The sequence below is a fragment of the Protopterus annectens genome, chromosome 2.part1 (genome assembly GCF_019279795.1).
Source record: "Protopterus annectens isolate FY-2018-M chromosome 2.part1, PAN1.0, whole genome shotgun sequence".
NCBI classification, from domain to species: Eukaryota; Metazoa; Chordata; order Ceratodontiformes; family Protopteridae; genus Protopterus; species Protopterus annectens.
In genome coordinates, this window is record NC_056729.1 from 970,406,627 (window position 1) to 970,425,626 (window position 19,000).

Genomic DNA, 19,000 nt, shown 5'->3' on the forward strand with positions numbered 1-19,000 from the left:
CACTACTTTTTCTCTTGACAAAGCCAGGTATTTGCCTGGCGAAAGAGCTTGATTTATTGACCTGTTTGTTGTTCAATAAAGCTGCACTTTGTGCTTTTTGGTTCGGTTCTTCCTGTCTGTGGATTATCTTTTATCTTATTTGCCTTGGTTTCTTGGAAGTAATATATAATTATCGACCATGGGATGGGTAAGGCCAATCTATAACCAAATGGGATGGATTACTTCAAGTACAGCAAGGGAAATTGTCTATGCTTAAAATGACCCATAAGCCTTTATGCTATTTTTTTATTGTGTGACGTTTGTCTGTATTGTACAATAAACATGGCTCATAAATTACTTAGTCCGTGGGTTTTAGAATTTTATTTAAAGAATTCTCTTTTGGTACTGTTCCAGTTGATGCCATTTCAAATGTAGTGGAGATTGTGATTGCTGCTTTGGGTTCTTGGTTTTACCTATTTCATTAACCTTCCAATCCCTACTAATATACATATTTATAACAGTCTAGCTTTTTATCCCAATTCATTATCCAATCACACTTAACCAATCTGCCCCTTTCCACCTATTCATTTACAAACCACACCTTATCAATTTTAATTCTTATGTACAAATAACCATTCAGCCAAAATGGAAGGCAACTAGACATTATGCAGTACTCATGCCCTGACATGTTAAATTAATTAAATGTTTTCTACAGTACCAACAATGCCCTGCATGCTTCTTTATAGAAAGAACATAATTCTCAGTACAGATGGTACTTTTAAAATGTTTACTATCAGGAGATCTACTCTACCAGAAGATGTACTGCCTTGTCCAGGTTTTCTTAGTAAGTGTCTTACTAATGACAACAAATACTTGTGCATAGCTACTATGAACCTAGGAAGTATTAGTAAATAAATTAGCTGGGTCTACAAAACACTGAATGCTCACATTATCGAATCCAAGTTCAATGAATGCACTTCATCGAATATTCATTATATCGAAGTCCCGGAACAATGATAATGAACCTCAGGAAAGGAACCACTCAACCACCAGGACAAAACAACAAACAGCAAAACAAAAAAAAACTCCAAGTGGGGGGCTTGTCCCCCACACCCCCTGATGTGGGATGATCTGCCCCCACACCCCCTAACTAAATATACAAACTCCAAGATCTCACTACAATGGAGGAAGGGTAAGGTTCACCATGGTCACCAAGTGGTTCCTTTCCCAGGGTTTGTTTTCATTGTTCCGGGAGTTCAATATAATGAAGATTCGATGAAGTGGGTTCAATGAAGTCAGATTCAATAATGCAAATATACGATCTGAAGGATATCCAAGTGAACTATACTTGCAGCTTTACTACAACAACATAACCCTAAAGTTCTTGCCATTGCATACCCATTTTTAAACGATAATAAATGCTTCTTTATAAACATTAACAATAATTATTTATTTATTTATTTATTTAACATTTATTTTATTATTATTATTATTATTATTATTATTATTATTATTATTATTATTATTTAACATTCGTTTTACCAAGAAAGTCTGACTTGGAATTAAGCCAATTTTCAGCAGAGGCCCGGGAAGAAATGCTCTAGATGCATGTCTTTGTGATATATTTATACACTATTTCTTGAAAAAAGACGATGACAGAGGGAGATACTAAGAAAAGCACGTAAAGGTATGCATCTGTCCCCAATGATAACAAACAATAGCAATGCTAACACAGTGAACCTCATTGTTTGTTTTTACAATTGTATCTATGAGACCAAAACTCTTCATAAGCTCTTCATAGCAGTGATTTACAGCCCATCTTCACCTCAGTACAGCTGACAAACCAAACAATAACTAAAATTCTAAAATTTGCTCACAGGAGAAAATGAATAAATTCTCAAATGTATTAATTATCATTTAGAATTGCCATAATAAGAAAAAAAGGAATCGCAGGCACCACAATCTCACAAAGTTAATTACTGAAACAACAAGGCATGACCCTAATACAGGTTCAGTCACTGACTTAACTTAAAATTATTACATAAAGCAATATCATCTCAAGTTTTACCAGATGGTCTCACTTACCACTGCCCAATTAGTTACACAATCAATTAATGCTAATAAATCCGCACACATTTTATCTCCTTTTCATCTCCTAATGAATCAACTGAGTCCCATCTTGTTATAGAATTTGAAACTATTAAATGGGCTCTATCTTTACAAATGTGAAAAGCCACTTCTAGTCTATCCAGATTCTATAACTTACTGACCCCCCCATACAATATACACTCTTCCTAATAATATAAATGAGGATATCAGGTAAAAGTACTCTATATTTAACTCAAAATACTAAAACTTCAAACCCCAAGGGATTAAGTGTGAAAAAAAAACTGGTAACTCCATTAAATGTACCACTTACCAAAAACTAAAGACTGCTAGTATAATAAAGAGAAATACTACCGTATCAACATGTATACAATGAATGCAAGTAGTTTACTTGTACCAACCCAACACAATTTGGAAGATGAGTAAACCATTAGTTAATACCACACTTTCCCAAAAGTTAGATAGATAAATACTAGCTGACATTCAACATTAGGCAAGCAAAATACTTAGTTTTCTTGCCTTTACATGGTGGACACACATAGCAGTTTGCCAAAGACTTCATTTTCATTGTACTAAGATGCGCAACATACATTGCTTCAGCACTCTTGGCTATATTTTATTCACATAGTACTGTGCATTGACACAAAAACAACATTCCATTCATGATACAGAAAAAGAATATGGCCAATTGCCATTCGTGCACCATCGTTTTATTCTCAGTTAACATACTTTGGACAGAACAGTGTCATTTTGAGTCTCACTGTGCATGCTCACATTGGTGACAGACAATGGTATCAGTACAAATGACTAGAATATATCTAACAAATTATCAGTTTTATGCTCTTGTGACTGTTATGTGATAACCCCGATAGTACATTGACATTACAGTGTTGCTTAGCCTGTCCATTTGTGCTAATTGCACATGAATGCCCCCAAAACACAAACTAGTGTTGAAGTTTGACTAAAGTAATTTGAGAAATGCTTTTCTAGAAGTGAGAATTGAAATCTTTTTCTGACAATAATTTAGCACTGTAAACCTTATTCCTTAAACATAGTAATGGACTTTAACACTCCCCATACCATGCTTTGGAACTCTCTGTTAATATGGACACATTTTTCTGTTTTCTTTTTTTTTTTACTCAAAGAAAGTTTTATTAAAATGTTTTCCATATCTTCAAAACTAGTCAACTATTTACAAAAGAAACTATATACAATTGCCTAAGTATATAATCTATAACATCACATGTTTCCATATACAATATGCAATTTGTATTAAGATGCTGTGCTGACTAATCATATCAATTTTTTTCATTCAATATTTTGTCAACTTTCTGCCAATAAGTGATGAATGATGTTATCTTATCAGTTCTTTTCTTTATGGTTGCTACGTCCATTCAAGACATTGAAATCTTGAAAAGTTGGTGGTGCTTTATTTTTCCAGTAAGTTGTTATGTCTTTACATGTAATGGCAAGCAATGTCCACAGTAAAGGATATTTTACTTTTGGGACACATTGTGGTATGGGTACATTAAACAAAAATAATGACTTGATTAACTGAAAAGTATAATTAAAAATTGTTTGAAAGAAGTAATTAATTTCAAACCAATATTCATTCAGTGAATGGCAATCAAAGAACATGTGTTCCCAATCTTGTTTTGTATGTGTTTTACATCTCCAACAATCAATATGTGTGCTATGTATTAGTTCTAATCTATGAGGGGTTAGAAAGGATCTATGTAGGAATTTCCATGCATATAGTTTCCACTGAACTGACTTGGTAGTAAGGCTCGGTGATAAAAGGATAATTTTGTTTTCATTTTATCAGGATCCTTTTGATTAACCTTATGAATTTTGGATAGATATCCTTGTCCTTTATAAATATTATTTATTAAAAGCATCACAAGATCTATGAACTTAGGAATATTATTTTTAAAAATTGGTGTCATCAATTCCAGCGTATTTGTGATGTACTGTCTTATTTGTTGTATTGGTAGCCACAATTTATCATCTAACTCAAATTTCCTTTTGATTTCATCTAGTGTGAGCAATGTATTGCCATTTAGTATTTGATACCAATAAATCACTTCCTTTTCTTTAAGCTCTTTAATTACATTTGAATCAAAAGTATTTATACATTCTTGTGTACAAGCTATAGAATGTAATATAAAAACATGTCTTTATATCTGGGTTCATGTTTATATATTTTCTAAACAGTATTATTGTTTCAGTAACAATTATATACTTTGTTTTTATACTTTTATTAATATTATGTTATTCCTTTTCACATTATAAAAGACTTTTGTTGGGTGTATATTATATTGTTTATGGGCTGAGTTACTAATGCTATTGCATATAGATGCATGAATTAATTTCCATTTGGCTGTATAGGTTGAGTTTAGCCATAGAGTAACTGTTTTAGTAATAGGTGCCAATGAATAAATTTCTACATCTGGTAGATTAATTCCACCATTCTCCTGACCTTTTAAATGATTGTTGAGTGCAATTCTAGGCTTATTGTTAAACCAAAGGAAATTCAGCATCATTTTATTGTATTGCTATATAATTTTCTTAGTAGGAGGGATGGAAAAGGATTGTATATAATATAGCAATTTGGGTAAAATGATTGATTTAATTATATACAACATATCTTCCATTGTATAAAATATCTTATACCATTTCTCCATTAATTATTTTATTTGACTTAGTATATGAATATATATTAATATTTATTGTTTCTCTAGTGTTGATAGTTAGCAAGATTCCTAGGTATTTAATTTTATTATCAGGTGCTAAGTAATTAACAAAGTCATTATTTAATTCCCTTTTATTTGAGTTAATTAATAAAATTTTAGTTTTGGTTTCATTAAATACAAGACCATAAATAGCTTGAAATAAGTTAATTGTTTGGAATAATTCAATTAATGATTTATTTTTATCAGATATTGTCAACAGAATGTCATCAGCAAATAACTGCATTTTAATTTCTAAGTTATTCCCAGTTACTATGCCTTTAATATTTGGGTTCATTCTAACATAGTTAGCAAAAGGTTCAGTTGTTAATGCAAACAGTAAAGGTGAAAGTAGGCATCCTTGCTTAGTTCCTTTTCTAATAGTTATAGAAGTAGAGAGACATGACCCAATCTTAACACAGGCCAGAAAATTTTCATATAGTGATTTAATTAAGAATGTGAATTGTTGTGAAAAAGCATATTCTTCTTGTACCACCAGTAAATTATTCCAATCTATTGAATCAAAGGCACTATTGATGTCTAACTCACCAGAGTCATGTCTGTCTTACTAAAATCAACACGATCTATCAAGGCAAGAGTTCATTTAATATCATCATAGGTGTTTCTATCTTTTCTGAAACCTGTCTGGTCGTAATCAATTAATGATGGTAATATATGTTTAATTCTCTCTGTATGTATTGCCATTTTGCAATCCACATTTAACAATGAAATGGCCCTATAGGAACAACATTCTGGGGCATTTTTTTCAGATTTCAGAATAGGTGAGATTAAACTATATTTCCAAAAAGGTGGAACTAATATTCCTTGTTTAACCTGGTTAAAAACCTTTGACAATGACTGTTTAGCTTCTTTGGGCAATAATTTATACATTCCTGGTGTTATGCTGTCATTTCCTGGTGCTTTTTTGGGTTTCAGTTTTTTTATTAAATTCTGCAACTTGGACATTGTTATCTGCTTGTGAATGTGTTCCTGTATCTTGAGGTTTATATTCATCTGAAGGAAGTTTCTAATTGTTTCTTTTGATTTCAACTCTATGCTGCTAGTATTAATTTTTTTGATAGTGTGACTGAAATGTTTCTAGTATGCTGTTTAAGTCGGAGACTTTCTTATTAATGTTGGAATTATACATTTATTTTATTTGATTTATTTTAATAACTTTCTTAGTTCTATTTGCTATTTTCCTTTGATTCTTCGGGTTCATTGAATAAGAAATAAGTTTGATTTTTTTCTAATTCTATCATTATTTTATGGTGTAATATTTCAGTATATTCTTTATTTTTCATTGCTAAATCATTAGTTCATTGACTATGTCCTATTTGTATATTAAGTTTATTAATATCTGCTTCTTTTTGATGCAGGCTAGTTAGCAGCACTTTTCTTGAGCTCTGACAGTCTTTATATTTACTGACAGGAAAAATTGAAAACCAGGACTAATTCTTCACAAAAATTACAGGATGTAATATTTAAAGGTCACTGGTTTGTTTTATCAGAAAAACATTGCCGGTATTTAACAAAATTCCTGTCAAAAACTTCAACTGAAAGGCTACTGATACTGTCACAAGATGAGCAACTCAAAATGCAACTTTCAAGATCTGTCTTCAAAGACGGACCTGCAAACCTTATTAAACATGCCTGAACTAACAAAAAGTTTGATAAAATGGACAGTAAACTGGATTTGTATAAAGAAGAAACCTCCAAACAAATAAAGGTTTTAAAAGAAATGATGCAGCTACAAAAGATCCAAATAACCTGGATGAAAAACTCATTAAATGACCTGGATGGGAGATTAACAGAACAAGAACTACAAGTGCAATTTCTTTTGAAGCAAAATACATATTTAATAAATAAAGTAGATGATCTCAAGAAAAGACCCAGGAGGAATAATCTTTGGATTTATGGTTTGCCTGAAAATGTGGAGGCTCAAAACATGACTAATTTCCTCACAACCTGGCTTCCCAAAGCTTTAAATCTGCTAGAAGTCTTTTTATATGGAATTGAGAGGGCACATCGGCCTTTGATTAAATCGACCATGTACAACAAGGACAAAACCAAACCAAGATCTATCATAGTTTGTTTTTTCTCTTCACAGGACAAAGAACTGGTTCTGGAGTCAGCATGGACCAATTCCCCAATTAAATATGACAACATTTTTTTCAGTTTTCTTTTAAGATCATAATGCAAATCTAATTACAGTTCCACAACATAACTGGTCTTGCACAATAAAATAGTAGAGATTGCATAGGCACAGTCATGTTACATGTCAGTGCTTCTTATGCAGCAATCTTGCCTACTGTCAAAATTAATCTCAGTTTGTAAAATTGGATCATCTTCATGTTGCCTTACTGTGTAATAAGTCATTTACTGTGCATAACACTGTCTGAAGGATAGGTAGGACTTTATGCTAATTAATCAGTCCAAGAAAGGAGTATAATTGTCAAAAATGTCTAGACCTGAGGACTTTTAGCACATCTCATTATTTATTCAATCCATTTTAGTCAATAATATACTCACTGCATAATATTTCTACTGTGAAAACCTCACACTCTTCTTTAATTATTTTAAGATTATACTCCCTCTGCCTGTCTGGCACTCATTTTAAATTTTTCAGATTGTTTTCATCTCTTGCAACTTATCATTAAAGTCACCAGAAAATACAGTGTATGGGATTCCCTGTCCCACTTGTCTATTGCCACCTGCCACCTTTCCAGTAACGATACCATACTGAGCAACGGCCTTTTCCACCTGAATAGTCTTGTGTATGCCTGTATTAAATCTTTAAACCTTCATTCCTCTTCATTGAATGGTATGCTTGTGCAGTCACAAAATACCATACAATCTTTCTAATACTATCCCACCTGGTTTCAGATGCAAAAATGTGCTTTACCCCAATGAACTCTGCCTCTGCTTTAAGCCAAAGTTCATAGGACATCAATCTAACTTTATAGATCCTGAGGATGGAATTTGTTTCCAGTTCAGTTTTAGCTTCACTATTTTTACTTTTCTTTTTCATTTGCAAAATCACTTACATTGTCCTTGAATCTTTTTTTTTCCACTTATATAATCTTTTTCTATGGTGATTTTTTTCATGTTATTGTTTTTTAACACCTTTATTGAATGGTCATTTATGACATAGGCAATATACATTTATATAAAAGAACACAAACCATTTTAACATGTTTATAGTTACAAACACTGCATATCACATATATTTTATATACAGTTATCATCAATCCAACATTAAATAAATTGATCAATCTGTGCCTCCTTTAAATCTCACTCTTCATCCAAAACATTATTCTGCATGCATTGTTCCCACAATTTCCATGTTTTTCTGTGTAATTTGTTCCTACCCTTTTCTAAAGGTACCACTTCCAGTTCCTTTATCTCTGTTACAGTATTCACTACTTCAAATACAGTTGGTTTAGACTTTGATTTCCATTTTCTAGTAATTGCCTTTTTGGCAGCCACCAAACTTAAACCTAACAAAGCTTTAGTAAGTCTAGGCAATTCAGATAGTGTATCACAAAATACAAAAAGAAATAATTTCTCTAGTTACACCAATTTGCTCATGCAATATTTCTGACAGTGTACTCTGTAGGGCATTTTTAAAGCCGTCAATTTATTACACTCCCAAAGCATATGTTCCTAGTTACCCCTTTCTTTATTATCACACCTCCAATATTTGTCATCCAGAGAAAAAATTATTAGAAGTTTGCTTGGGGTATACAAATACCTACGTAAACACACTTAAGCAGAGATCCTAAATCTTCTAGACTTTTGTTGCATATTTGAGAGCCATACATATGTCCTCCCATTGTTTTCTTGTGAATTGCTTATCCAATCTCTCTTTCAAATACTTTCTAACTTCTTCCAATTGATTCCTATAATTATCATGCTATATTCGTATGCGCTTCTAATTATCCCTTTTTTTAAAAGTAGCTTTTGTTCTAGATTCAACTAAAAAACTCTACAAGAACAGATGTTTTACTTAAGATCTCTCTATTTCTTTCTGTTTTCCTATACTCTGATATCAATCCCTGATAGGGAAGGCAGTCTCTAGCCTGCAGTCAAAATGTCTTCTTGGCCTCTTCCTAGTCTATTACCTTTGTCCGTCTAGTTATTTGCTCCCAACACCTCAGTTCCTTTGCCAGTTTTCTCCAGTAAATTCCACCCCCTTGCCTATTCTTTGTGCACCTAATTGCAGTCATCCCTATTTGCAGAATCTGCTTTCTCCATTTTCATGTTGGCTTAGTTCTTGAAATACTTTCTGCTACTTTATAATATTCTGTATGGCTGCTGTTATTCTCCTTAGGGATCTACATCTGTAGTGGAAGCATCTTTCTGCCTTGCCACCTGCAGTTCTTTTACAGAGTACATACAAGTGTATTTTTCAGATTCCCTTTCCCAAATAAAAATGGTCCATTTTATATGCTCTTTGCCCTAATTTTTCGTAGCTCTTTAGTTTGCATTAATTGGTTAATGTGCTTCTTTTTATATATTTGTAGTAGTATTTCCCCTTTTTATATGTGTGTCCCAAAACATGATTTTCTAATCCTGTATGCCTGATGCTTAACTTCATTTTAACATCATCTCATTCACTAATGAGGTTACCCAGATAATATTTTAATCACTACCAGTCACATCTTTCAACCATAAGCACATAAATCATGTTTTTTTTTTTCTTAGTGACCAGATCTCTTTATCATATCAAGAACCACCTGCAGCAGCAATCATTTTGTGCATATGTTTCTTCTAGCTCTGACATTTTTCTGCTCTGTTTTTATTACATGGTTTGTTTAGTGAATTTTTCCACCAAACAGAGCATTCAGTCATTTTACATAGTTCAACCATCTCTTCTGCTTTCCTTTTTTATTTCTTTCATGAAACCTGAACTTTTCTACAGTTTTAGGGGTTTTGGATTTGTATAGCTTTGCAGACTGTTTATTGTCGAACAGATTTCTCTAACAGTTTAATTCATACTAATAGGTCATATAGAAATGAATAAGTCTTTTGGACTTACCCAAAGCTTTCGATTCAGTATCACATTAGTTACTTCTACAAAGGTTACAATCATTAGATATTGGTGGAAATACTTTCTCTATGGATAAATAGTATAAAGCTAATACAGCGCATACTGTGGTGTGGCATCACATTCTACTCCCTTATATTTATTTATTTATTTATTTATTTTATTTTATTTTACATTTGTTTACCGGGTTAGTCTGACTGGATACATATCCCTTTTCAGCAGAGACCCGGGGAGAAAAGCTCCACATTTGAAAAGAAACAAACAATACATAGACTAACAACAACAGTGGGAGTAGCTCAGGGATCCATCTTAGGCTTACGTCTATACAATACATCTACAATTAATATGCACAATGGTATGACAAATGCCTCTCTTATTCGGTACATAGATGGCTCAGCCATCATTTGCTCATGGAAAATAGTTTCCCAACATCAACACTCTATGCAATTAGCACTTCACAATATTAAGAAAAATCTAATAAATTCTAAACTATTGCTTAATGCCTAAAAGCTAAGTTCATCCTGTTCTCTCAACTAGACACAAAACCTGTCATTTTCAACATTGCCACTACAAATAATTTTGCCATAGAAACCCATAGAAAAGGTATCCCATATTAAGGACTTTACAGGAAACATTATAGGCCAACATCTCAAATGTGATATAGCTCATTTATTTATTTATTAATTAATTTATTTATTTACATTTGTTTACTGGTAAATTCCGACTGGACGCAGGTCCTTTTTCAGCAGATGCCCAGGGAGAAAAGCTCCACATCATGTCCATAATTCAGAAAAACTGCATATCATCCCAACTGGGTCTTTTAAAATGCAAACTCCAGATTAATTGAACAAATTAAAGAACCAATCCAAATGTATAGTGATCTTTTAAAACCCTCCAATATGTTGCTCTATCTTATGCAAAGTCAATATTTGTTTCATAAACTGACCAGAGAACGAGAAATAAATGTGAGTCTTTGGGAAGTTCTCTATCTCTCAAGTTTAAATGTTACCTGTCTACTCTGGAAGTGGAGTTAGGTTTCAGTAGATCTACAGTCATCAACATCATGAATCCTTCATCATGAAGAGTGCTAAGTGCTAGGCACAGTTTACCTTGTAACTGTCTATAACTGAATACAAATGAAAAATTATCTAGTCTACTGTTATATGGCAATTTTTTGTAAACAGAAATTCTTTTAGTCAATTTTCTTTGTACACTGTTTAGAGATATCAAAATCACACTTATTATATATGGAAAATAAAGAGTTGCACTAAAACACTGGAATAATGTATGAAACAAATAGTTTGAATAAAGCAATGTGTGAATGTGAGTTGATTTTACTCTAAACTGTTGGTAGATGAGCTTTAAACCTAACGTTGTTACTAATTGTAACTCCAAATATCTTTGTATTCTTTAAGTATCTCAAGATTAAAACTACCCAAACATATTTTTGTCATCGGGGGGTAAATTTCCAAAGTACATGACTTCACACATAATATAATTTATAGTTAATACTTTATTTCTCAGCCATATATACACAGCAAATAGACATTTATTAAAATTATTGATGTCTTCAAGACTGGAAATTAGAGTACCTATTTTAATGTGGAGTCATGCTGATTGATCAGCTGTTGATGTTGACTGATCAACTGCGCTATCAGTGAATGTCAACAATTTGAAAGAATCCCATGCACGGGTCCCCTCAAATTATCTCTGGTATGACCCCAGTTATTCCCATTAGGGGTAATATATAATTGTCAACTATGAGATGGGTATGGTCAAACTCTAACCAAATGACATCGGTTATTTCAAGCACAAAAAGGGAAAGTGACTTGATTTAAAATAGCCCACAAGGGCAGCTAGTCTAGCACTTGCCTGTGAACCTATAATTGGAGATGGAAGGGGATTTTGGATTTAGGGAATGATCTGGAATGGAAGGAAGGGAGTTGAAGGTGAATTTAGATTTAGGGAGCAATTGGAACTTTAGGGTTAGGTGAGAAAGAGATTTTAGGGAGTGATAGGGCTTTTAGGGTTAGGCACTGTGCGGGAGTTTTAGGGGTTAGGATCATAGTTAATCTTTTGGGTTTCTAATACCATGATGGGAATGAATCCCATTCCTAAGTCAAAGTATGATTAAAGATCATGAAATTTAGTATTGTTTCAATCTTTGATGATAGCCAAAAGTGCTCTTTGCAGCACCCGCAATGTGCCCAGAAGTGACTCCGGCAATTCATACAGAGTTACATGTATTGGTAGCATATCTAAATAACACTGTAAATTATTTTTATAAGACCCATTGCTCCTACTACTATTGGAACTGTCTGGGTATCTTTCTTCCATATTGACTATATGTCTGCCTGCAAATCCTGGTATTTTGTGACTTTGTGTTTCTCTGTACATAAGACACTATAATCACTAGGTTGAACAATTTCAGTGTTCAATGCTTCTTTTGTCTTCTTTTCATGGACTACTGTATCTGGTTTTCCTGCACCTATTTTTTAGAACTGTTGTTAATGGGTGAGCCCATGTGATATAAACTCCATCATTCTCTATAATGCTTTGTGGCTCATGGCTCCTGCTTCCAATGCTTCTCAGCTATTTCAATATTGTAATGTTTGCACAATCCGCAATACAGCAGTCCCACCATCACTATACAGGACATCTACCATTAGTTTATCACACCCAGCAATAAGATGTGTATCTATTTCCAGTTCTATTTTACAGAACATGCATTTGTCTGTTTCTCCCACATGTTCAATGGACTTTGTAAACCAACATGTATATAGTCCACTATCCTGGACCGCTATTATTAACCTTATTTCTTTTAGTTTAAAATCACCTTTTTTTTAACCATTTCTGCATCAGATCCTGACCAACATGAGGTTGTTCCAGGAGTTTTCTGCACTTGAAACTATATCTATGCCTTTTCTACATTTCTTGCCTTCTCACCTGATCCTTCTCTTTATATTCTTTCTTTTGTTGTTTTGGCACATTCAGTTGCTGCCAGATTTTTGTCTACATCTGGTTTGGTTTCCATTCCTGTTTGACACAATATGCTTCTGCTAAACTAAGTCAGGAAGTCATCTTAGATTTGTTCTCTTCATGTTTCAAAACCTTCACTATGTTTGGATCTGGTGATGGCGTAGGTATGTATGCAGTCTAATGATTGGAGATCTATCTATGTAACCAATTTTGAGGACGGCCATACCACCTTCAAAATGAGGAATATATAATCTTTGTATAAACTCATTTTTACATATCATTTGACAAGCATGAAACATTTTTGTTGATTTCCTGTCCACTTGATCCAATACTATTTGAGACCAGTCAATCACCCCAAATCTGTCAGAACTGGCAGAGCAAATTGGTTCATAACTTAAGTTATTTTCAGTATTAATTTTGGTCTTCTGAAATATCCCTTTCTGAGTTTTCTTCACATTTGTTCATGCTTTTTGTTAATTCTTCATCAATTCTCAAATATTTATACACTCCTTCCTGCTCAAGTTATTTTCCATCACATTCCTGTCCCAAATTGATATTTTCTTGATGCTGCATCTTTCATGCTTTAAATGCTGCTTTTGCACATTTATCAAGACCAAATGACATTCTTATATCATTTGAGAAAGTTTTGCCCACTTTCAATTGTGCTTTCAGCTTCTCTTCTGATGAACTATACAGTTTTAAATCATCCACAAAAAGAAGAATGGAAGTCTTTACACTTTGTTGTTTTCTGGGAGTTGCATTGTAGCCATGACATAACCTGTTACTTAAACAGCTTAATAGGTTAAGGGCAAGACAAAAGAGCAATAGTGATAAACAGTCACTCTGGAATTTCCCCCTTTGAATTTTTATTCCTGGGATAATAAGTTATCCTTTACCATGGCTTATCTGCATGGCTTATAGTGTATCTTATACATCTGCAAGCACTCCTTTATCCATGAATGTGGGATGCTGTACATTTTTTTTGTAATCTATCCATGCCATGCTTCGCTTCTTCCCCTGTTTTACAATTCTTTCTATTGTTACCCTTTGTAATCTTGTCATGACTGAGTTTTCGTCTAAATGGCTATAAACTCTGACAACATCCGTTTCAGTATATAGTTTATACATCATCGGAAGGCAAGTTATTGCTCTATAGTTTTTAGGATAGCTTGCATATTCAGTCTTAAGGAGGAGTGTCATTTTTCCTGTTTAACCAGGTTGGTATCTGTTGGGGTGCACATATTAGTAGTTTTTACTCAGGACTAAATCATTCTGTAAAGTTTTTAATACTTTTAGCTTAAGTTAGGTACTGCATTTGGCCCTGTGTTTTTCCATTTAGGAGCTTTTCTTAACTTTGTTTCAATCTATCTGACTGTTGTTACTTTATCCCATTTCATATCCTGAACATTTGAAATTCTTATTCTTTCTTTTACTTCTTTTATCCATTTAGCATCTTTGTTATGTTCCACAGGGTCTTCACAGATATTTCTCCAAAATGTGTCTATTTCTTCTTTTTTTGTGGCATTTCTATTCCTTTGCTTTGTTTCCCAATTCTCTATAAAGCTTTTTGGCTCATCAATGAATTGATTATTTTGTGCATTTTCTATATATTTATCTGCATATCTTCTGCCTATGTTGAACTTTTTCATTTATTATTTGCAATAGTGTATGATAGATCCTGGTCTGTTCTAATACTGTCCGTTGCTTTTATCATGTCTATTTTTCTAAGTATTTTTGTTGATCTGTTCCCTCTTCTGTACACTTTTAACAGTGACACTTTGTGTCTTAATTGCTTTATAGTTTTCTGTATTTGATACTTAGGTTCATAGGAGGTTACTAGGCTAGCAGCTTAAACATGTTAATCCCAAGTATCTCCATTTCTTCATTTTGGGTAGATTGCAGAATGAATTTATGACAGATCGGGTCTGTGATCAACACCGGCTACCCCTGTTCATGATAGACATGGATTCCACCCCAGGGAGAAATTTACATTTGCCTATCCAATAATCTAGGCTGCATTTGAATAGGGTCAGTGAGGAGCTCTATTTTATGTGAATAGGAAGTCTATTTCAGAGAAGCATCAGTCTCTGGGAGACATATCTGTCTCTCCAGCATTCTTCCAAGAAGGCATTTGATTTTTTCCCTTCCTTTTCCTTATTGTCCTTGTATTTTTGTGGTAAGACTTTATTATTAATTTAGCTACACAGTAATATATCCTACTTCTGTTATATCACATGAATTTCTGTTAATAGTCTTAATTACTGTGCTCATTTTTTTTGTCAGGATTCTAACATTCTGGGTCTTATTGACTTTCTGTAATCTATTTCTTTCATCAGTCTTAATATGTCTATCCATCTCTATTAAATCAAACAACTGTTCCCATATATCTTTTTCTTCTAAAGAGAGGGCACATTCTTTACTCTCCATTTCCTGTGGGCATTCTACAGGAAGTTCCAGAACATTTTCCAGTGACATATTCTCTTCAGCTATATCCTGTGTCATCCATTGCTCTTTCTTATGACAACTCTCTGCCCTATCACTCCACAACACTGACTGCATCAGAGTTAGCACGGTTTCTTGCTCCTTCCTTTTGTACTGGTTGCCTATCGAAGGCTCCAGCGTATCTTCCTGTGGCAACAGATCAGATGCTTCCCATTCCACCTGTTTCTTTTTAATTTAGGAATTCATTGTTCAGTCATGCAGTGATGTTACCAGAGTTGGATTTTTACACTAAATTGCTTACTTCAATTGTAGTACATAACTTCAGTTTCTGTTTCTTTATCTTATCCATTACTAATCCACTTTTCTACTTTCCCCCTTTGTTTTCTTATTTTTGTATTGCAAAATGTTCCATATCCATTACCTTTGTCTGCATTTCTCTTCAAATATCTTTGATGCTGCTTTTTTGTATCAATTAGTTTTGCTTTTTCTTCTCTATAAATATTGCACCATAACAGATCTTCCTTTCTTTCCAACGTCCACGTTTCTTTTTATACCTTTCAAAAATCTCTAGGTTTTGTTCCTTATATTTTTGCACTTCCAAAGTCACTTCTTTTTCCAAAATGTGATGTCCAGTTAATACTCCATTTGACTGCCAGCAATAATGTGACGTCCCCACACTATCCTGGGTCAGTAACTAAGGAGCTTCAGTCCTCACTACTGACTCCAATGTGGGACTATCACTTAAAGAGAAGTAATATTTTACAATTTCCCCTAAGAGCACAACAGGAACATGCTCTTTAACCTGTGACTAGACTGTATATTTCTGTCTACCCCAAATATATAACTCCTTATTACACACTTCAGAGCAGTGTATCCCAGTTTAAGACCTCTTATACACTCACAATTAAATAGATTAAATCTCACACATCCAAACACTTCTGAGAAAGCCTGACACAGATTTCCAGTTGTGTCACTTATACGGTAAAAAGCTGCCACTAATCAGAGTGTCGACATGTCTTTTCAAAGGGGTGTCCAATTATAAAAGATATTAAAACAAAGCAAATGACCTAAAAAAAACAGACTTTTGGAGTGGCCTGGAAAGTTATCAAAGCAGGTATAAGCACTCTCAAATCACTAAAGAAAACACTGGATTGACCAGCCACAATGTAAGTTAATAAAAATATTTAATAAAGATCAAAATGATTAAAAATATAAAAGAGTAATTTCTAATAAACAAAACTCAGAAAATGAAATCAGTACTAATGGATAGAAATCCAACATTTAGAAAAACTCTGATTAGTTATAATTCTCCTATCTGACTAAAGAATACTGCCCCTGATCTAAACTAAATTATTACAACAGAGCAAAGGCAGGCTTATAATTTTTGATGAGTCCTTTTGGGTATCCACTGCACAGTACAACTGTGAACAATTGACAACTGCAGCTGGCAACTACAACTGGCTGTTAACTGACTAGCTTAACTGTCACAACTGTTCCATTTCTTTGTTTCTAGTCCTCATGTTTTAGTAACCTAAGATTTATTAATGGAACCAGAGCCACAACCTTTGCTGAAAATGATTTACTTAAGTTGTTGCTCAGATTCCGAAGTATACTAACATAAATGTCCACATGCAATGCATATGTGCTAAGGGTGCATATGTTACTTCCACTGTTAAGCCATAGATTCTTATTTTATTTTTTATGACTTTGTTCCACAGTATCACTAAGCTCTTATCTTAGCAATGCATTGTTTTTTCTACTTTTGTTAGGATAAAGATGACGTTATGATGACTGTAAACTTGGGCCATCATAAACAGGTCTATATTAGAAGAGCAAGGGAAACAATTGGTGTTCCAGCCGTTCGACATTATGTGGTTTTGTTTTTTTAAGTTCTATATAAGGGCATTCACTGTTTTCAACTCTTCTGTTATAGACCCTCATAAATTCATCAAAAGACACCAAGATTCTCCAGATGGCTTTTCCCAAATTACCTGCTTATGGCAAAAACATTGACTAAAGCTGAATACCAAGAAATGTATATTAGTTTCCTTCAGCAAGTAAGAAGTCCCTTCTAACTATCATATTGGCAACACTTCCATTTTGGGGATCTTTGGGCCTTTGTAGACAATTAGCTGTCATTCAAACACAATGTATCCACTATTTTACAAAAATGCTTTTTCATTGCACAGCTTATTATTAAGGGTATGGCATGCAGACACATGTATGTGACCATTACATTGTATTCAGTACTCATCCAGCCATCATTAAGTATAATTCCCCTCCAGTATGTACCTATCCAAACATTTGGCACACCTCAAATGCCCACAACACTTTCTTACTAAGAAAATCAAGGGCCTAAACCATAAAAAAATATTTAGACCATTTCAAAGCCTTGTCCCTCTTCTTGGTGTCATACAATCTACTGCAAGGTGATCTCTGCATATGTACAGGGCATGAAAAGACCTCATCCTGTCAGAACTACTACATATTTGCAAGTCCACAAAGTATTAACACCCACACAAGAAATATAAATCTCTTTTGCAGCATAAAGAAAACATGTTGGAGGAATTACTATATATCACAGAAAACACCACTTCATTGCAATTGTCTACCTCTCCACCTGAAGCAAAGTACTTATCTAACACTATTCAAACATAATCTGGATGAATTGATAAGTAACTGCAAACTCACCCCTGGTTTAGACCCTTATCCAATGTGGAGAGGGGAAACATGTAAATATTTGGTATACTTTCATTTGTTTGAAAGGCATTTGTGCATTTGCACTATTGTGCGACTTTAAATGCTGAAACAAACAATTTTGAATGGAACAAGACTTTGAAAATGGTAATCTGGAAAACCAGATTCAACCATTTTCAAAAATGAAACATCCTGAAACATCATTATGCAGGGGGGCAAGCCCCCCTCTGCACCCCCACACCCCCTACTTTAATATACAAACTCCCAGATCACACTACAGTGAGGGAAAGTGTTAATTTCCCGATCTCCACAATAGTGCGATCTGCACCTGAAATGCTGACTTCCAATGAACGAATGCCAACATGCATTCACTCATTGGAAGTTAAACCATTGTCACTCGGCATTTCAGGCATTTGGAGGTTGTACTTTCGCACTTTGGTGAATTGTACAACCTCCTTTCAAACAAATGAATGTATACCAAATATTCAGCTCATCTCTGGGTTATTCATACCTAAAATATAAGGATTAAAATTTCCATGGAATGTATGGCTAGGCATGAAAAGATCCACATAGATCAATAGCCTAGTAAGTACTGTTGAATCTATAAACAGAATTCTCCTCACATGGACTCAAACAAGTGAATCCATTTAAGACAACTTTAAGGAGTTTTGCCACAAGCTGTCTTTTGTATTGTCAAATTGTTTATTATTAGTGTGTTGTAATGTTAAATGATTAATACTTTTGCTAGCTAGCACCTGCCAAACTAGCTGTTAGGTCAGTGTGTAGTGAAGTAGTATTACAAAGAGTATTTATATGACATGCAGTGTTTACTAGAATAGACATTTATTTTGCAGATGGAGAAAATGAAGATTATGTTTTCAAAATCAGTGAAAAACTTGTGGTCTTTGTATTATTCCTCCTGTTTCATGTCAGATGAATTTTGTCATTTTGCAAGATGGGCAATGGCTGAGAGAAAACTTGAGTGTAAATAGGACAGTACCTTCTCTGGGATTCAGAA